At 49.2% G+C, this 19224-nt stretch overlaps 21 non-coding genes across 21 annotated transcripts; all 21 read right to left on the bottom strand.

Moving 5' to 3' along the window:
• Nucleotides 1–1227: 1227 nt before the first annotated feature.
• Nucleotides 1228–1309, bottom strand: TRNAS-UGA (transfer RNA serine (anticodon UGA)). The gene has a single exon. It is a non-coding gene; the product is annotated as a tRNA-Ser (tRNA).
• A 226-nt stretch (nucleotides 1310–1535) lies between these two features.
• Nucleotides 1536–1617, bottom strand: TRNAS-UGA (transfer RNA serine (anticodon UGA)). Its single transcript has one exon. It is a non-coding gene; the product is annotated as a tRNA-Ser (tRNA).
• A 74-nt stretch (nucleotides 1618–1691) lies between these two features.
• Nucleotides 1692–1773, bottom strand: TRNAL-UAA (transfer RNA leucine (anticodon UAA)). Its single transcript has one exon. It is a non-coding gene; the product is annotated as a tRNA-Leu (tRNA).
• A 383-nt stretch (nucleotides 1774–2156) lies between these two features.
• TRNAS-UGA (transfer RNA serine (anticodon UGA)) lies at nucleotides 2157–2238 on the bottom strand. Its single transcript has one exon. It is a non-coding gene; the product is annotated as a tRNA-Ser (tRNA).
• Nucleotides 2239–3244: 1006 nt separating this feature from the next.
• TRNAS-UGA (transfer RNA serine (anticodon UGA)) lies at nucleotides 3245–3326 on the bottom strand. The gene has a single exon. It is a non-coding gene; the product is annotated as a tRNA-Ser (tRNA).
• A 74-nt stretch (nucleotides 3327–3400) lies between these two features.
• TRNAS-UGA (transfer RNA serine (anticodon UGA)) lies at nucleotides 3401–3485 on the bottom strand. The gene has a single exon. It is a non-coding gene; the product is annotated as a tRNA-Ser (tRNA).
• A 71-nt stretch (nucleotides 3486–3556) lies between these two features.
• TRNAS-UGA (transfer RNA serine (anticodon UGA)) lies at nucleotides 3557–3638 on the bottom strand. The gene has a single exon. It is a non-coding gene; the product is annotated as a tRNA-Ser (tRNA).
• A 697-nt stretch (nucleotides 3639–4335) lies between these two features.
• On the bottom strand, nucleotides 4336–4417 carry TRNAS-UGA (transfer RNA serine (anticodon UGA)). Its single transcript has one exon. It is a non-coding gene; the product is annotated as a tRNA-Ser (tRNA).
• A 1001-nt stretch (nucleotides 4418–5418) lies between these two features.
• TRNAS-UGA (transfer RNA serine (anticodon UGA)) lies at nucleotides 5419–5500 on the bottom strand. The gene has a single exon. It is a non-coding gene; the product is annotated as a tRNA-Ser (tRNA).
• A 5324-nt stretch (nucleotides 5501–10824) lies between these two features.
• Nucleotides 10825–10906, bottom strand: TRNAS-UGA (transfer RNA serine (anticodon UGA)). Its single transcript has one exon. It is a non-coding gene; the product is annotated as a tRNA-Ser (tRNA).
• A 226-nt stretch (nucleotides 10907–11132) lies between these two features.
• On the bottom strand, nucleotides 11133–11214 carry TRNAS-UGA (transfer RNA serine (anticodon UGA)). Its single transcript has one exon. It is a non-coding gene; the product is annotated as a tRNA-Ser (tRNA).
• Nucleotides 11215–11444: 230 nt separating this feature from the next.
• On the bottom strand, nucleotides 11445–11526 carry TRNAS-UGA (transfer RNA serine (anticodon UGA)). The gene has a single exon. It is a non-coding gene; the product is annotated as a tRNA-Ser (tRNA).
• A 692-nt stretch (nucleotides 11527–12218) lies between these two features.
• Nucleotides 12219–12300, bottom strand: TRNAS-UGA (transfer RNA serine (anticodon UGA)). The gene has a single exon. It is a non-coding gene; the product is annotated as a tRNA-Ser (tRNA).
• A 230-nt stretch (nucleotides 12301–12530) lies between these two features.
• Nucleotides 12531–12612, bottom strand: TRNAS-UGA (transfer RNA serine (anticodon UGA)). The gene has a single exon. It is a non-coding gene; the product is annotated as a tRNA-Ser (tRNA).
• An 848-nt stretch (nucleotides 12613–13460) lies between these two features.
• On the bottom strand, nucleotides 13461–13542 carry TRNAS-UGA (transfer RNA serine (anticodon UGA)). Its single transcript has one exon. It is a non-coding gene; the product is annotated as a tRNA-Ser (tRNA).
• A 538-nt stretch (nucleotides 13543–14080) lies between these two features.
• Nucleotides 14081–14162, bottom strand: TRNAS-UGA (transfer RNA serine (anticodon UGA)). Its single transcript has one exon. It is a non-coding gene; the product is annotated as a tRNA-Ser (tRNA).
• Nucleotides 14163–14235: 73 nt separating this feature from the next.
• On the bottom strand, nucleotides 14236–14320 carry TRNAS-UGA (transfer RNA serine (anticodon UGA)). The gene has a single exon. It is a non-coding gene; the product is annotated as a tRNA-Ser (tRNA).
• A 69-nt stretch (nucleotides 14321–14389) lies between these two features.
• Nucleotides 14390–14471, bottom strand: TRNAS-UGA (transfer RNA serine (anticodon UGA)). Its single transcript has one exon. It is a non-coding gene; the product is annotated as a tRNA-Ser (tRNA).
• A 230-nt stretch (nucleotides 14472–14701) lies between these two features.
• TRNAS-UGA (transfer RNA serine (anticodon UGA)) lies at nucleotides 14702–14783 on the bottom strand. Its single transcript has one exon. It is a non-coding gene; the product is annotated as a tRNA-Ser (tRNA).
• A 74-nt stretch (nucleotides 14784–14857) lies between these two features.
• On the bottom strand, nucleotides 14858–14939 carry TRNAS-UGA (transfer RNA serine (anticodon UGA)). The gene has a single exon. It is a non-coding gene; the product is annotated as a tRNA-Ser (tRNA).
• A 535-nt stretch (nucleotides 14940–15474) lies between these two features.
• Nucleotides 15475–15556, bottom strand: TRNAS-UGA (transfer RNA serine (anticodon UGA)). The gene has a single exon. It is a non-coding gene; the product is annotated as a tRNA-Ser (tRNA).
• Nucleotides 15557–19224: the final 3668 nt, after the last annotated feature.

Here is a 19224-nt window from a genome sequence, read left to right as displayed (position 1 = left end):
CGCCAGAGCGCGTAGGGATTCCGCCGTGTAGTCGGCGAAGGTTGTCCGTAGTGACACAGCAGGAGAAGACAGAAGTTGGCGCCGGAGTGCGTGGGGATTCCGCCGTGTGGTCGGCGAGGGTTTTGTCCGTGGCGACAAAGCAGGAGAAGTAGAGGATTTCCACCTGAGGGGTGAAGGCTCGAGCTACAGGCAAGAGCGTGTGTCTACCGCTATCGATCGAAGACGCGTGGCAACAGCTGCGTGTGTGAAGCCGACGTGTTTCGGGCGAAGAAGTTTGAAGCTTGGAGAGTGGCCTATTGAAGACGTGGGGTTTCCTGGAAGAGGGACTTCGAGGACAGCGGAACGACAGCAACCCTGGACTTTGAGTGAGTGATTCTCGGAAGAGTATCATCCAGACTTTTGCTCCAAGAACTTTGGACTGGATACGTGTCCGTTGTGTCCGTTGTTTCCGCTGGTCCGTTGTGTCCGTTGTGTCCGTTGTTTACGATAGGTGTCCGCTGTGTCCGTTGTTTCGAGTGTGGCTGATTGTACTGTGTAGTACGTTGTTTGTTTGGTGTTATATTGTACTCAACTCTCGTGGAGAGTGCATTTTTGTGTATTGTTTTCGATCTGCCATTATTGAGATTATAATTGGTTTGTTTAACAACTATCGGCTCTGACTTGTTCTTTGGGCCACAGCTGGCGTCCGCTGGCGCGCCAAAAAGGACCACTTCTAAATTGTCCACGCTTTCGTGGTGCGGTTCGGGGGGCCGATACCGCGGCCCTTGGAATTAGCCCGGCTATTGCCTCCCGAATTAACGGGACCTGTGTGTGACACCATCGCCTTAACCACTCGGCCACGGCAATGGCGACGGCGTCAACTCCTTTTTCACTCTTAACATAGCCGTCTATGTCGAGAAGAAAAGAACAAACGGGAAAACGCAGTCGACAGGGTTCGAACCTGCGCGGGAAGTCCCCAATGATCTTCAAGACCATCGCCTCAACCACTCGGCCACGACAACGGCACCAGCGTCAACTCTTTTTTCACTCCTAACATAGACTACTATGTCGAAAAGTGAAAAGAAAAACAAGAAAACGCAGTCGGCAGGGTTCGAACCTGCGCGAGAAGAACCCATGGGTTTTCAAGACCATCGCCTTAACCACTCGGCCATGACAACGCAAAGGCGTCAACTCCTATTTCACTCTTAACATAGCCGTCTATGTCGAGAATAGAAAAAAACGAGCAAACGCAGTCGGCAGGGTTCGAACCTGCGCGAGAAGAACCCAATGGTTTTCAAGACCATCGCCTTAACCTCTCGGCCACGACTGCGGTGACGGCGTCAACTTCTTTGCACTCTTAACTCAGTCGACTATGTCGAGAAGAGAAAAACGAAACGAAGAAACGCAGTCTGCAGGGTTCGAACCTGCGCGAGAAGAACCCAATGGTTTTCAAGACCATCGCCATAATCACTCGGTCACGACTGTGGCGACGGCGTCATCTGATATTTCATTCTGAACATAGTCGTCTATGTTGAGAATAGAAAAAAACGAGCAAACGCAGTCGGCAGGGTTCGAACCTGCGCGGGAAGAACTCAATGGTTTTCAAGACCATCGCCTTAATCACTTGGCCACGACTGCGGCGACGGCGTCAACTCATATTTCACTCTCAACATAGTCGACTATGTCGAGAAGAGAAAAACAATACGAAGAAACGCAGTCGACAAGGTTCGAACCTGCGCGGGAAGAACCCAATGGTTTTTAAGACCATCACCTTCACCACTCGGCCATGACTGCGGCGACGGCGTCACCTGCTATTTCACTCTGAACATATTTGTTTATGTCGAGAACAGAAAAACAAAACGAGGAAACGCAGTCGACAGGGTTCGAACTTGCGCGGAAAGATCCCAATGATTTTTAAGACCATTGTCCTAAACACTCGGCCACGACAACGGCAGCGGCGTCAACTCCTATGTCACTCTAAACGTAGCCGTTTTATGTCGAGAAGAGAAAAAAAACGAGGAAATGCAGTCGGCAGGGTTCGCTCCTGCACGGGAAGAACACAATGGTTTTCAAGACCATCTTATTAACCACTCGGCCATGACTGCGGCGACGGCGTCAACTCTTATTTCACTCTTAACATAGCCAATTATGTCGAGAAGAGAAAAAAAACAAGGAACCACAGTCGGCAGGGTTCAAACCTGCGCGGGAAGAACTCAATGGTTTTCAAAACCATCGCCTTAACCACTCGACCACGACTGCGGCGACGGCTTCAACTCCTATTTCACTCTTAACATAGTCGACTATGTGGAGAAGAGAAAAACAAAACGAGGAAATGCAGTTGGCACGGTTCGATCCTGCGCGAGAAGAACCCAATGGTTTTCAAGACCATCGTATTAACCACTCGACCACGACAACGGTTATGGCGTCAACTTCTATTTCACTCTGAACATAGTCGTTTATGTCGAGAAGAAAAAAAAAACGAAGAAACACAGTCGGCAGGGTTCGAACCTGCGCGGGAAGAACCCAATGCTTTTCAAGACCATCGCCTTAACCAACCGGCCACGACAACGGCGACGGCGTCAACTCCTATTACACTCTTAACATAGCCGTTTTATGTCGAGAAGAGAAAAAAAACGAGGTAACGCAGTCGACAGGGTTCGAACCTGCGCGGGAAGACACCAACGGATTTCAAGACCATCACCCTTAACCACTCCGCCACGACAGCGGCAACGGCTTCATCTGCTATTTCACTCTGAGCATAGTCGTTTATGTCAAGAAGAGAAAAACAAAACGAGGAAACGCAGTCGACAGGGTTCGAACATGCGCGGAAAGATCCCAATGATTGTCAAGACCACCGTCTTAAATACTCGGCCACGACAACGGCGGCGGCGTGAACTCCAGTTTCACTCTTAACATAGCCGTTTATGTCGAGAAGAGAAAAAAAAACAGGGAAATGAAGTCGTCAGCGTTCGAACCTGCGCAGGAAGAACCCAATGGTTTTCAAGACCATCGCCTTAACCACTCGGCCTTGACTGCGGCGACGGCGTCAACTCTTATTTCACTCTTAATATAGTCGACTATGTCGAGAAAAGAAAAACAAAACGAGGAAACGCAGTTGGCAAGGTTCGATCCTGCGCGAGAAGAACCCAACTGTTTTCAAGTCCATCGCCTTAACCACTCGGCCACGACAACGGCCACGGCGTCAACTCCTATTACCCTCTTAACATAGCCGTTTTATGTCGAGAAGAGAAAAAAAACGAGGTAACGCAGTCGACAGGGTTCGAACCTGCGCGGGAAGAACCCAATGGTTTTCAAGACCATCCCCTTAACCACTCTGCCACGACAGCGGCAACGGCTTCATCTGGTATTTCACTCTGAGCATAGTCGTTTATGTCGAAAAGAGAAAAACAAAACGAGGAAACGCAGTCGGCAGCGTTCGAACCTGCGCGGGAAGAACCCAATGGTTTTCAAGACCATCGCCTTAACCACTCGGCCAAGACAACGGCGACGGCGTCAACTCCCATTTCACTCTTAACGTAGCTGTTTTATGTCGAGAAGAGAGAAAAAAACGAGGAAACGCAGTCGGCAGGGTTTGAACCTGCTCGGGAAGAAGCCAATGGTTTTCAAGACCATCACCTTAACCACTCGGCCACGACTGCTGCGACGGTGTCTTCTGCAATTTCACTCTGAACAAAGCCGTTTATATCGAGAAGAGAAAAACGATACCAGTAAACTCAGTCGGCAGGGTTCGATCCTGCGCGAAAAGAAACCAATGGTTTTCAAGACAATCACCTTAACCACTTGGCCACGACTGCGGCGACGTTGTCATCTGCTATTTCACTCTGAACACAGTCGTTTATGTCGAGAAGAGAAAAACAAAACGAGGAAACGCAGTCGGCAGGGTACGAAAATGCGCGGAAAGATCCCAATAGTTTTCAAGGCCATCGTCTTAATCACTCGGCCACGACTGCGGCGATGGCGCGAACTCCAATTTCACTCTTAACATAGTCGACAATGTCGAGAAGAGAAAAACAAAACGGGGAAACACAGTCGGCAGGGTTCGAAACATCGCGGGAAGATCCCAATGGTTTTCAAGACCATCGTCTTAACCACTCAGCCACGACAACGGCGGCGGCGTCAACACCTAATTCACTCCTAACGTAGCCGTTTTATGTCCAAAAGAGAAAACAAAACGAGGAAACGCAGTGGGCACGGTTCGATCCTGCGCAAGAAGAACCCAATTGTTTTCAAGACCATCGCATTAATTACTCGGCCATGAATGCGGCGACGGCGTTAACTTTTATTTCACTCTTAACGTAGCTAATTTATGTCGAGAAGAGAAAAAAAACAAGGAAGCGCAATCAGCAGGGTTTGAAGCTGCGCGGGAAGAACCCAATGGTTTTCAAGACCATCGCCATAACCACTCGGCCACGACTGCGGCGAGGGCGTCACCTGCTATTTCACTCTGAACATAGTTGTTTGTGTCGAGAAGAGAAAAACAAAACGAGAAAACGCAGTCGGCATGGTTCGAACCTGCGCGAAAAGAACTCAATGGTTTTCAAGACAATCACCTTAACCACTCGGCCACGACTGCGGCGACGTTGTCATCTGCTATTTTACTCTGAACATAGTCGTTTATGTGGAGAAAAGAAAAACAAAACGAGAAAACGCAGTCGGCAGGGTTCGAACCTGCGTGGAAAGAACCCAATGGTTTCCAAGACCATCGCGTTAACCACTCGGTCACGACTGCGGCGACGACGTCTCCTGCGATTTCACTCTATACAAAGTTGTTTATGTCGAGAAGTAAAAAAAAACGAGGAAACGCAGTCGGCAGAGTTCGATCCTGAGCGGGAAGAACACAAATGTTTTCAAAACCATCGTCTGAACCACTCCGCATCGAAGGCGGCACCGGCTTCATCTGGTATTTCACTCTGAACATAGTCGTTTATGTCGAGAAAAGAAAAACAAAACGAGGAAACGCAGTCGACCGGGTTCAAACATGCGCGGCAAGAACCCAATGGTTTTCAAGACCATCGCGTTAACCACTCGGTCATGACTGCGGCGACGGCGTCTCCTGCGATTTCACTCTATACAAAGCTTTTATGTCGAGAAGTAAAAAAAACGAGGAAACGCAGTCGGCAGAGTTCGATCCTGAGCGGGAAGAACCCAAAGGTTTTCAAGACCATCGTCTGAACCACTCCGCATCGAAGGCGGCAGCGGCTTCATCTGGTATTTCACTCTGAACATAGTCGTTTATGTCGAGAAGAGAAAAACAAAACTAGGAAACGCAGTCGACAGGGTTCAAACATGCGCGGGAAGAACCCAATAGTTTTCAAGACTATCGCCTTGACCACTCCGCCACGAATGCGGTGCCGTTGTCATCTGCTATATCACTCTGAACATAGTCGTTTATGTCGAGAAGAGAAAAAAACGAGGAAACGCAGTCGGTAGGGTTCGAACCTGCGCGGGAAGAACCCAATGGCTTTCAAGATCATCGCCTTAACCACTCGGCCACGACTACGGCTTTTTTTTTCTTTATTACCTGGTTCTGGTCAACTTACATGTAACTCAAAGGACACAGACAATAAAATCGCGCAATGTACAATGCACATAGGTAGTGTCTCTAGTGCACCAGCCTATTGCTGGTGTCGTTCCGTTAAAAATCGGGCAGAGTCACTAGATTACCTACCCGCGGGAGCCAGTCAGGTGGCTCGGGTACAGCTTTTTGAACAGAAAGAAACCAGTCTATGCTCTCACGAAAATAGGCTCGAGCCGGCCGCGCATCTTTGTTGAAATGGTAGCCCGCCATTCTCGCTCTCCACAATGAGTGGAAGCCCAGGAGCATGATTGCATCGTATGGTACCCCGTCTTCGTTTTCAACATTCAGGAACCGGATTCCATACGGGTCCAATGGAATGTCTTTCTTAATAGCTCTCTGCAGCACGTCCCAAAAATACACGCCCTCCCAACAATGCAAGAAGACGTGGTTAATTGTTTCTGGTGCCTTGCAAATTATGCAATGGGATCCCCAAGGGGAAAAACATCCCTTTGCTTCCAAAAACACTTTCACTGGCAATGTGCCCGAGTGCAGCATAAAGAAGAATGTTTTGCTTGCAGGCTGTACATGCATGTTTTTAGCCCTTTTTAAAACATTGCTTCCTGGTCCTCCTCTATGTATAGCCCGATAAAGCGGTACTGGAAACACAATGTCACACAAAGCGAAATAAAGCTCTTTTCTTTTTACGCTCCACAGGTATTCGTTTGAAAATCTCACAGAAAGGAATTTTATACTCGACACAACTTCTCGATAGAACCCACCAATCCCTCCTGCACAGGCCTCGGTAGTCACAACATATCCAGGGAGATATCTGCTGATGTGCAGTTGACACAGGGTACGCAGGAATGAATCGGTAAGGTCTCTAAAAAACAAAAACCTGTTCACAAGTTGCCGTAAAAACAGGTGACCGAGGCCTAGGCCCCCGTCTTTAACCCGTCTGAACAAGTTGGTACGGCTCCATCGTTCCCACTTGGAAGCCCATACAAAGACAGCGAATATCCGGTGAAACTTCTGCACATTAGTTCGCGAGCAGTGCAGCAACTGCAGCACGTACCAAAGCTTGCTTATAAAGAACAGGTTGCAGACGGTGGCTCTAGCAAAGATTGACAGGCTCACCCCCCTCCACTTCTCGGCTTTTACCTGCATATCTTTAACTTGGTTCTGCCAATATTGGGCACTGTCTCGATACGCATGGAGCGGGACGCCCAAATACATGCCCGGGACTGTCGCCCAGGGCACATTTGCAAAGTGGTCAGGTTTCGTGTGCCAGGATCCGTGCCAGAGCCCGAGACTCTTGGACCAAGTGACGCCGCTTCCATTGACATGGCTGAACTCGCGAACAGTGTCAACTGCCTGTTTAATACTACTTTGGTCTGTTGAAAAAATGGCTACATCGTCAGCATAAGCAAGCAGCTTGACTTTTGAAGATTGTAGCCGGAAGCCATTTATACGCGTGTCATTTAGAATGGCTAAGCAAAGGGTTTCCACATACAAGCAAAATAAGAGGGGGCTGAGGGGACAACCCTGGCGCACTGAACGTTGCACACTATTGGGGGACCCAAGGCTCTTATTCACAATCAATCTTGTTGTACAGCTTCGGTACGCCAGGGCCACTCCATCACAAATAACAGAACCAACATTAGCATGGTCCAAAACAGCAAACAATAAGCCATGATCCACACAATCAAATGCCTTCCCAAAAACTATTTGTAACAAGGCGACTCGTTCATCAGAGTAATCACAACACTCGAGAACACTGCGTGCCTTATGGATATTTAGGACAATCGAGCTTCCTTTGATGCCACATGTTTGGTGCGGCCCGACGATGTCCTTCATAACCGTCTGCAATCTTCGGGCTAATACTTTCATATTAATTTTGTACTCGACATTTGTCAGAGCTATAGGTCGATATGCTGTTACAGATCTCAGTTTATGGACATCATCTGTTTTCGGAATCAGGACTGTATGGGATGAGCTGTATGATGGAGGCAACGTATTTACTTTATACGCTTCATTATATATGAAAGTCAAAAGAGGGCTGATTTCGTCTTTAAACGCTTTGTAAAAAGCTGCAGTGAAACCGTCCGGTCCCGGCGACTTTCCCGGGTTTAATTTATTTATGGCTTCTTCTACCTCGGCAACGGTTACCTTGCTTTCCAGACTCTTTTTTCTGTCATCGTCGAGACGGGGCATGACATTCAAAAATTTTTCCTTGAAGCCTTTACAGTCGGTCACGTGCAATGCGAACAGCTTGCGATAATGCTCCGCGAAAGCTGTCGCTATACTGTCCGTGTCGGTTGATAAGATACCGCCCCACTCTATCTCCCGTATGTGGTTATTTTCGGCGCGTGATTTTTCCAGTCTAAGCGCGCGTCTAGACGGTGCTTCGCCCGCCGCGGTATCTTCCGCCCTTGCTCTCACGAGCGCCCCCCCCCCCCCGATAACGCTGTTCGTCGAGCAGTTCTAACTTTTATTTTATTTTTCTTATGTCTTCGATCCATTTACCGGGGGCTAAACCTTCATACTTCACTAGCTTTTCGAGAAGCGCTTTCAATTCAGTCTCTTTTCTTCTCTCCTCAAGTCGGATGCACGTGGCCCTATCAATGGCTTTTAATTTCAAAGTTTCCTTGCAAAGCTCCCACTGCTGCCAAATGTGAAGGTGTTTGCTGGCGTCTATCTCGCTAATTGCCTCTTTTACATATAAAATAAATTCTTCGTCCTGGAGAAGCTTACTATTAAATTTCCATGTTTCCCACGAGAAACCAATGCGTTTCTTTACACTTCCAATCGAGCACAAGACTCCACAGTGGTCAGAAAATGACACCGGGACAACATCGTAACTGGAACACATCGGTAGAATGTCAACAGATACGTAAATGCGGTCGAGTCTCGCGTGACTTGGGCCCTCAAATCGATTGAACCTAACCTAACTCACACACTCGAGACACTCTGCTACATCCTCAAGGCACCAGTCCTCAAGAATCCGTGCCAACACGCCCGTGCTGTTATCTCTGAAACTTCGAGTGCTTGTCTTGTCATGTGCACTCAGAACGTAGTTAAAATCGCCCAACACTACTAACTTCTTCCCTTCGCCAAGCTGCTGTTCTAGGCCGTGAAAGAAAAGGGCCCTGTCTTCTACCCTGTTGGGCGCGTACACGCACACAATACGCCACTCGGTGTTATTCAGTGAGAAGTAAACCATAGCACACCGGCCAGCTGCACAGGAGAAATGGGCGTTAACTTGCAGCCCCGGAAGCTTCTTTACAAAAAGTATACACCCAGCCGATGTGCCTACGGCATGACTGACAACCACAAAAAACCTTGACGCGAAAAGTCGCACCATGCTGCCGGTCTCTTCATCACCGTCAACTTTTGTCTCCTGCACTGCTAGGACGTCTATATCTCGTTCCGTTACAAGTCTATAAAGCTAGGTTTGCTTTCTTTTCGTTGCCAGACCCCTAACGTTGATGGTAGCGACCTTTAACGGAATTATAGGCGCCATTTTAACGAAAGGAAGGGAGACCTGCAGCATGGCGCTTACCTCTCGTGTCTAGCACAAGGCTAGACGGCGCCATCACAGGCATTGTCGTCCGGCGGAACGGTGGGGCCTTGACCCACGTTCTCGCCATTGCCGACTCGCTTGTCGGCCGTCAGGTTCGGGCGCGGCCGAAGGGAAGGCCGCCGTCCTTGGGCTGTTTTAGCAGGAGGTTCCTCGACACTGGGCACCTCCGTCTCAGCACCGCCGTTGCTCGCCTGGGGGTGGGGCCGCTTCGAAGCAGCCACACTGTTCGATGAAGGGACGCCGCACTTCTTGAGCAGCGGCTCGTTCAGGCTTTTAAGCTCACCGGCCTGGCGAGCTGCGGAGCACACCGTCGCCTTCGTCGTCGCCTCGGTAGCCGCATTGGAGTCGCAAGACACTTTTACGGGCGTTGCCGCTACATCCTTCCCGGTGTCTCCTACGGGTGCTGGTCCCGCTTCCGGAGCTTCAACAGTCGAGGGTTCACAGCCGGAAGGCGATGACGACGCTTGTGGTCCCGTCTGCTTGTTCGTCTCGTCAGTTCCCTGGGCAGCCTCCTCGGCCTCGACGACGTCCATAAGTTCGTCATGCTCGTCAGCCCTAGGGAGCCCGGTTGCCGACGCGTAGGTGCGGACGCAGTCCGCGTCCACGTGTCCGTAACGCCGGCACTTCAAGCAGCGGGGCACCCTGCAATCTCGGTGCACGTGGCCCGTGCCGTGGCAACGCAGAAACTGCATCGCCCGCCCGGGAACGACGACGAGGGCCAACTCACCGGCGACTCGAACCTGATGGGGGAGGTCATCCACATTCACTCCCGGCTTCAGCTTTAGGAGAACGCTTCTGGTGGTCGAGCCTTTCTCTCTCATGCCTTGCACACGCCACCGTTCACGAGTCACTTCAGTGACATTGCCAAACGCGGCGAAGGCTGCCCTGATGTCCTCATCTTGGACACCGTACAGCATCCAATGCAGGCGAAGCTTTACCTGCTGATCTTCAGGATCAATAACCACGCACCGGTGACCCTTGACCCTCAATTCTTTCATGGCGGCCAGTTTCTTCGTCACTACTCCGCTGGTGAGGGTGACGGCCCAGACATGATTTATCTGGTACGCACCTAACGCGACGACGTCGGGTAGCACTCCAGCCGTCGCCAGGGCGTCTCTGAAGTCCTCGACCCTGTAGGGACGTTCACGCACGTCACCGTGCAAAAACAACGTGTTCAGTACAACACGGCCGGTGGGCAAAGTAGGCAGAACGATCTCGTAGTCCTTATCATCTTCGCCATCGATCGTGTTTCCACGGCCGGCGCGGGCCGTTATCGCCGCTCCGTCGGAGCACATGATTCTGCGTCCGTTCGCTTGCGCTGCCGAAAGAAGAATCGGCCACGACTACGGCGACGGCGAAAACTCCCATTCCACTCTTAACGTAGCCGTTTTATGTCGAGAAGAGAAAAAACGAGGAAACGCAGTCGGCAGGGTTCAAACCTGCACGGAAAGAACGCAATGGTTTTCAAGACCACCGCGTTAACCACTCGCTCACGACAGCGGCGACGGCGTCTCCTGCGATTTCACTCTGAACAAAAACGTTTATGTCGAGAAGTGAAAAAAAAACGAGGAAACGCAGTCGGCAGGGTTTGATCCTGAGCGGGAAGAACCAAATGATTTTCAAGACCATCGCCTTAACCACTCCGCCACGACGGCGGCAACGGCTTCATCTGGCATTTTACTCCGAACATAGTCGTTTACGTCGAGAAGAGAAAAAAACAAGGAAACGCAGTCAGCAGGGTTCGAACCTGCGCGGGAAGAACCCAATGGTTTTCAAAACCATCATCTTAACCACTCGGCCACGACAACGGCGGTGGCGTCAACTCCTATTTCACTCCTTACGTTGCCGTTTTTTGTGCAGAAGAGAAAAAAAACGAGGAAACGCAGTCGGCAGGATTCGAACCTCAGTGGGAAGAACCAAATGATTATAAAGACCATGGTATTAACCACTCGGCCATGACTGCGGCGACGGCGTCATCTCCTAATTCACTCTTAACATAGCCGTATTGTCGAGAAGAGAAAAAAAACGACGAAACGCAGTCGGCAGGGTTCGAAACTGCGCGGGAAGAACCCAATGGTTTTCAAGATCATCGCCTTAACCACTCCGCCACGACTGCGGCGACGGCGTGAACTTCTATTTCACTTTCACCATAGTCGACTATGTCGAGAAGAGGAAAAACAAAACGAGGAAACGCAGTGGGCACGGTTCGATCCTGCGCGGGAAAAACCCAATGGTTTTCAAGACCATCGCCTTAACCACTCGGCCAAGACTACGGCGATGGCGTCAACTCCTATTTCACTCTTAACGGAGCTGTTTTATGTCAAGAAGAGAAAAGAAACGGGGAAACGCAGTCGGCAGGGTTTGAACCTGCGCGGGATGAAGCCATTGGTTTTCAAGACCATCACCTTAACCACTCGTCCACGACTGCTGCGACGGTGTCATCTGCAATTTCACTCTGAACATAGCCGTTTATATCGAGAAGAGAAAAACGAAACCAGTAAACTCAGTCGGCAGGGTTCGATCCTGCGCGAAAAGAACCCAATGGTTTTCAATACAATCACCTTAACCACTTGGACACGACTGCGGCGACGTTGTCATCAGCTATTTCACTCTGAACATAGTCGTTTATGTCGAGAAGAGAAAAACAAAACGAGAAAACGCAGTCAGCAGGGTTTGAACCTGCGTGGAAAGAACCCATTGGTTTTCAAGGCCATCGCGTTAACCACTCGGTCACGACTGCGGCGACGGCATCTCCTGCGCTTTCACTCAGAACAAAGTCGTTTATGTCGAGAAGTAAAAAAAAACGAGGAAACGCAGTCGGCAGATTTCGAACCTGCGCGGGAAGAACCCAATGGTTTTCAAAACCATCGTCTTATCCACTCGGCCACAACAACGGCGGTGGCGTCAACTCCTATTTCACTCCTTACGTTGCCGTTTTATGTGCAGAAGAGAAAAAAAACGAGGAAACGCAGTCGGCAGGATTCGAACCTCAGTGGGAAGAACCCAATGATTTTCAAGACCATGGTATTAACCACTCGGCCATGACTGCGGCGACGGCGTCATCTCCTATTTCACTCTTAACATAGCCGTATTGTCGAGAAGAGAAAAAAAACGAGGAAACGCAGTCGGCAGGGTTCAAACCTGCGCGGGAAGAACACAATGGTTTTCAAGACCATCACCTTAACCACTCCGCCACGACTGCGGCAACGGCGTGAACTTCTATTTCACTTTCACCATAGTCGACTATGTCGAGAAGAGGAAAAACAAAACGAGGAAACGCAGTGGGCACGGTTCGATCCTGCGCGGGAAGAACCCAATGGTTTTCAATACCATCGCCTTAACCACTCGGCCAAGACAACAGCGACGGCGTCAAATCCTATTTCAATCTTAACGTAGCTGTTTTATGTCGAGAAGAGAAAAAAAACGAGGAAACGCAGTCGGCAGGGTTTGAACCTGCGCGGGAAGAAGCCAATGGTTTTCAAGACCATAACCTTAACCACTCGGCCACGACTGCTGCGACGGTGTCATCTGCAATTTCACTCTGAACATAGCCGTTTATATCGAGAAGAGAAAAACGAAACCAGTAAAATCAGTCAGCAGGGTTCGATCCTGCGCGAAAAGTACCCACTGGTTTTCAAGACAACCACCTTAACCACTTGGTCACGACTGCGGCGACGTTGTCATCAGCTATTTCACTCTGAACATAGTCGTTTATGTCGAGAAGAGAAAAACAAAACCAGAAAACGCAGTCAGCAGGGTTCGAACCTGCGAGAAAAGAACCCAATGGTTTTCAAAGCCATCGCGTTAACCACTCGGTCACGACTGCGGCGACGTGATCTCCTGCGCTTTCACTCAGAACAAAGTCGTTTATGTCGAGAAGCAAAAAAAAACGAGGAAACGCAGTCGGCAGAGTTCGATCCTGAGCTGGAAGAACCCAAAGATTTTCAAGGCCATCGCCTTAACCACTCCGCATCGACGGCGGCAACGGCTTCATCTGGTATTTCACCCTGAACATAGTTGTTTATGTCGAGAAGAGAAAAACAAAACGGGGAAACACAGTCGGCAGGGTTCGAACCATCGCGGGAAGATCCCAACGGTTTTCAAGAACATCGTCTTAACCACTCGGCCACGACAACGGCGGCGGCGTCAACACCTAATTCACTCCTAACGTAGCCGTTTTATGTCCAGAAGAGAAAAAAAAACGAGGAAACGCAGTCGGCAGGTTCGAGCCTGCGTGGGAAGAACCCAATGGATTTCAAGACCATCGTATTAACCACTCGGCAATGAATGCGGCGACGGCGTTAACTCTTATTTCACTCTTATAATAGCCGTTTAAGTCGAGAAGAGAAAAAAACGAGGTAATGCAGTCGACAGGGTTCGAACATGCGCGGGAAGAACGCAATGGTTTTCAAGACCATCGCCATAACCACTCGGCCACGACTGCGGCGAGGGCGTCACCTGCTATTTCACTCTGAACATAGTTGTTTGTGTCGAGAAGAGAAAAACAAAACGAGAAAACGCAGTCGGCATGGTTCGAACCTGCGCGAAAAGAACTCAATGATTTTCAAGACCTTCGCGTTAACCACTTGGCCACGACTGCGGCGGAAGCGTCAACTCTTATTTCACTCTTTACAAAGTCGACTATGTCGAGAAGAGAAAAACAAAACGAGGTAACGCAGTCGACAGGCTTCGAACATGCTCGGGAAGAACCCAGTAGGTTTACAGACCATCGCCTTAACCAAACAGCCATGACTGCGGTGATGGCGTCCACTCCTCTTTAACTCTTAACATAGTCGACTATGTCGAGAAGAGAAAAACGAAACGAATAAACGCAGTCGGCAGGGTTCGAACCTCCGTGGGAAGAACCCAATGGTTTTCAAGACCATCGTATTAACCACGCAGCCATAACTGCGGCGACGGCGTCAACTCCTATTTCACTCTTAACATAGCCGTTTATGTCAAGAAGAGAAAAAACGAGGAAACGCAGTCGGTAGGGTTCGAACCTGTGCGGGAAGAACCCAATGGTTTTCAAGACCATCGCCTTAAACACTCGGCCACAACTGCGGCAATGGCGTCAACTCCTATTTCACTCTGAACATAGCCGTTTATATCAAGAAGATAAAACAAAACGAGAAAACGCAGTCGGCAGGGTTCGAACCTGCGCGGGAAGAACCCAATGGTTTTCAAGACCATCGCCTTAACCACTTGGCCAAGACAACGGCGACGGCGACAACTCCTATTTCACTCTTAACGTAGCTGTTTTATGTCGAGAAGAGAAAAAAACGAGGAAACGCTGTCGGCAGGGTTTGAAACTGCGCGGGAAGAAGCCAATGGTTTTCAAGACCATCACCTTAACCACTCGGCCACGACTGCTGCGACGGTGTCATCTGCAATTTCACTCTAAACATAGCCGTTTATATCGAGAAGATAAAAACGAAACCAGTAAACTCAGTCGGCAGGGTTCGATCCTGCGCGAAAAGAAACCAATGGTTTTCAAGACAATCACCTTAACCACTTGGTCACGACTGCGGCGACGTTGTCATCTGCTATTTCACTCTGAACATAGTCGTTTAGGTCGAGAAGAGAAAAACAAATCGAAAAAACGCAGTCAGCAGGGTTCGAACCTGCGTGGAAAGAACCCAATGGTTTTCAAGACCATCGCCTTAACCACTCGGCCATGACTGCTGCGATGGTGTGATCTGCAATTTCACTCTGAACATAGCCATTTATATCGAGAAGAGAAAAACGAAATCAGGAAACGCAGTAGGCAGGGTTCGATCCTGCGCGGGAAGAACCCAATGGTTTTCAAGACGATCACCTTAACCACTCGGCCACGACTGCGGCAACTTTGTCATCTGCTATTTTACTCTGAACATAGTCGTTTATGTCGAGAAGAGAAAAACGAAACGAGAAAACGGAGTCGGCAGGGTTCGAACCTGCGGGGAAAGAACCCAATGGTTTTCAAGACCATCGCGTTAACCACTCGGTCATGACTGCTGCGATGGCGTCTCCTGCGATTTCACTCTATACAAAGGTTTTATGTCGAGAAGTAAAAAAAACGAGGAAATGCAATCGGCAGATTTCGATCCTGAGCGGGAAGAACCCAAACGTTTTCAAGACCATCGTCTGAACCACTCCGCATCGAAGGCGGCAGCGGCTTCATCTGGTATTTCACTCTGAACATAGTCGTTTATGTCGAGAAGAGAAAAACAAAACGAGGAAACGCAGTCGACAGGGTTCGAACATGCGCGGGAAGAACCCAATAGTTTTCAGGACTATCGCCTTGACCACTCCGCCACGAATGCGGTGCCGTTGTCAACTGCTATATCACTCTGAACATAGTCGTTTATGTCGAGAAGAGAAAAAAACGAGGAAACGCAGTCGGCAGGGTTCGAACCTGCGCGGGAAGAACCCAATAGTTTTCAAGACCATCGCCTTAACCACTCGGCCACGACTACGGCTTTTTCTTTCTTTATTACCTGGTTCTGGTCAACTTACATGTAACTCAAAGGACACAGACAATAAAATCGCGCAATGTACAATGCACATACGTAGTGTCTCTAGTGCACCAGCCTATTGCTGGTGTCGTTGCGTTAAAATTCGGGCAGAGTCACCAGATTATCTACCCGCGGGAGCCAGTCAGGTGGCTCGGGTACAGCTTTTTGAACAGAGAGAAACCAGTCTATGCTCTCACGAAAATAGGCTCGAGCCGGCCTCGCATCTTTGTCGAAATGGTAGCCCGCCATTCTCGCTCTCCACAATGAGTGGAGGCCCAGGAGCATGATTGCATCTTATGGTACCCCGGCTTCGTTTTCAACATTCAGGAACGGGATTCCTTACGGGTCCAATGGAAGGTCTTTCTTAATAGCTCTCTGCAGCACGTCCCAAAAATACACGCCCTCCCAACAATGCAAGAAGACGTGGTCAATTGTGTCTGGTGCCTTGCAAATTATGCAATGGGATCCCCAAGGGGAAAAACAACCCTTTGCTTCCAAAAACACTTTCACTGGCAATGTGCCCGAGTGAAGCTTAAAGAAGAATGTTTTGCTTGCAGGCTGTACATGCATGTTTTTATTCCTTTTTAAAACATTGCTTCCTGGTCCTCCTCTATGTATAGCCCGATAAAGCGGTACTGGAAACACAATGTCACACAAAGCGAAATGAAGCTCTTTTCTTTTTACGCTCCACAGGTATTCGTTTGAAAATCTCACAGAAAGGAATTTTATACTCGACACAACTTCTCGATAGAACCCACCAATCCCTCCTGCACAGGCCTCGGTAGTCACAACATATCCAGGGAGATATCTGCTGATGTGCAGTTGACACAGGGTACGCAGGAATGAATCGGTAAGGTCTCTAAAAAACAAAAACCTGTTCACAAGTTGCCGTAAAAACAGGTGACCGAGGCCTACGCCCCCGTCTTTAACCCGTCTGAACAAGTTTGTACGGCTGCATCGTTCCCACTTGGAAGCCCATACAAAGACAGCGAATATCCGGTGAAACTTCTGCACATTAGTTCGCGAGCAGTGCAGCACCTGCAGCACGTACCAAAGCTTGCTTATAAAGAACAGGTTGCAGACGGTGGCTCTGGCAAAGATTGACAGGCTCGCCCCCCTCCACTTCTCGGCTTTTACCTGCATATCTTTAACTTGGTTCTGCCAATATTGGGCACTGTGTCGATACGCATCGAGCGGGACGCCCAAATACTTGCCCGGGACTGTCGCCCAGGGCACATTTGCAAAGTGGTCAGGTTTCGTGTGCCAGGATTCGTGCCAGAGCCCGAGACTCTTGGACCAAGTGACGCCGCTTCCATTGACATGGCTGAACTCGCGAACAGTGTCAACTGCCTGTTTAATACTACTTTGGTCTGTTGAAAAAATGGCTACATCGTCAGCATAAGCAAGCAGCTTGACTTCTGAAGATTGTAGCCGGAAGCAATTTATACGCGTGTCATTTAGAATGGCTAAGCAAAGGGTTTCAATATACAAGCAAAATAACAGGGGGCTAAGGGGACAACCCTGGCGCACTGAACGTTGCACACTAATGGGGGACCCAAGGCTCTTATTCACAATCAATCTTGTTGTACAGTTTCGGTACGCCAGGGCCACTCCATCACAAATAACAGAACCAACATTAGCATGGTCCAAAACAGCAAACAATAAGCCATGATCCACACAATCAAATGCCTTCTCAAAATCTATTTGTAACAAGGCGACTCGTTCATCAGAGTAATCCCAACACTCGAGAACACTGCGTGCCTTATGGATATTTAGGACAATCGAGCGTCCTTTGATGCCACATGTTTGGTGCGGCCCGACGATGTCCTTCATAACCGTCTGCAATCTTCGGGCTAATACTTTCATATTAATTTTGTACTCGACATTTGTCAGAGCTATAAGTCGATATGCTGTTACAGATCTCAGTTTATGGACATCCTCTGTTTTTGGAATCAGGACTGTATGGGATGAGCTGTATGATGGAGGCAACGTATTTACTTTATACGCTTCATTATATATGAAAGTCAAAAGACGGCTGATTTCGTCTTTAAACTCTTTGTAAAAAGCTGCAGTGAAACCGTCCGGTCCCGGCAACTTTCCCGGGTTTAATTTATTTATGGCTTCCTCTACCTCGGCAACGGTTATCTTACTTTCCAGACTCTTTTTTCTGTCATCGTCGAGACGGGGCATGACAGTCAAAAATTTTTCTTGAAGGCTTTACAGTCGGTCACGTGCAATGCGAACAGCTTGCGATAATGCTCCGCGAAAGCTGTCGCTATACCGTCCGTGTCGATTGATAAGATACCGCCCCACTCTATCTCCCGTATGTGGTTGTTTATGGCGCGTGATTTTTCCAGTCTAAGCGCGCGTCTAGACGGTGCTTCACCCGCCGCGGTATCTTGCGCCCTTGCTCTCACGAGCGCACCCCGATAACGCTGTTCGTCCAGCAGTTCTAACTTATGTTTTATTTTTCTTATGTCTTCGATCCATTTACCGGGGGCTAAACCTTCATACTTCACTAGCTTTTCGAGAAGCGCTTTCAATTCAGTCTCTTTTCTTCTCTCCTCAAGTCGGATGCACGTGGCCCTATCAATGGCTTTTAATTTCAAAGTTTCCTTGCAAAGCTCCCACTGCTGCCAAATGTGAAGGTGTTTGCTGGCGTCTATCTCGCTAATTGCCTCTTTTGCATATAAAGTAAATTCTTCGTCCTGGAGAAGCTTACTATTAAATTTCCATGTTTCCCACGAGAAACCAATGCGTTTCTTTACACTTCCAATCGAGCACAAGACTGCACAGTGGTCAGAAAACGACACCGGGACAACATCGTAACTAGAACACATCAGTAGAATGTCAACAGATACGTAAATGCGGTCGAGTCTCACGTGACTTGGGCCCTCAAATCGCGTGAACCTAACCGAACTCACACACTCGAGACACTCTCCTACATCCTCAAGGCACCAGTTCTCAAGAATCCGTGCCAACACGCCCGTGCTGTTATCTCTGAAACTTCGAGTGCTTGTCTTGTCATGTGCACTCAGAACGCAGTTAAAATCGCCCAACACTACTAACTTCTTCCCTTCGCCAAGCTGCTGTTCTAGGCCGTGAAAGAAAAGGGCCCTGTCTTCTACCCTGTTGGGCGCGTACACGCACACAATACGCCACTCGGTGTTATTCAGTGAGAAGTCAACCATAGCACACCGGCCAGCTGCACAGGAGAAATGGGCGTTAACTTGCAGCCCCGGAAGCTTCTTTACAAAAAGTATACACCCAGCCGATGTGCCTACGGCATGACTGACAACCACAAAAAACCTTGACGCGAAAAGTCGCACCATGCTGCCGGTCTCTTCATCACCGTCAACTTTTGTCTCCTGCACTGCTAGGACGTCTATATCTCGTTCCGTTACAAGTCTATAAAGCTGGGTTTGCTTTCTTTTCGTTGCAAGACCCCTAACGTTGATGGTAGCGACCTTTAACGGAATTATAGGCGCCATTTAAACGGAAGAAAGGGAGACCTGCAGCATGGCGCTTACCTCTCGCGTCTAGCACAAGGCTAGACGGCGCCATCACTGGCATTGTCGTCCGGCGGAACGGTGGGGCCTTGACCCACGTTCTCGCCATTGCCGACTCGC

The sequence above is a fragment of the Rhipicephalus microplus genome, chromosome X (assembly GCF_043290135.1).
Source record: "Rhipicephalus microplus isolate Deutch F79 chromosome X, USDA_Rmic, whole genome shotgun sequence".
In the NCBI taxonomy this organism is placed as follows: Eukaryota; Metazoa; Arthropoda; class Arachnida; order Ixodida; family Ixodidae; genus Rhipicephalus; species Rhipicephalus microplus.
The sequence above is the reverse complement of the archived record's forward strand: the minus strand, read 5'-3'. Positions and strand labels throughout refer to the sequence as shown.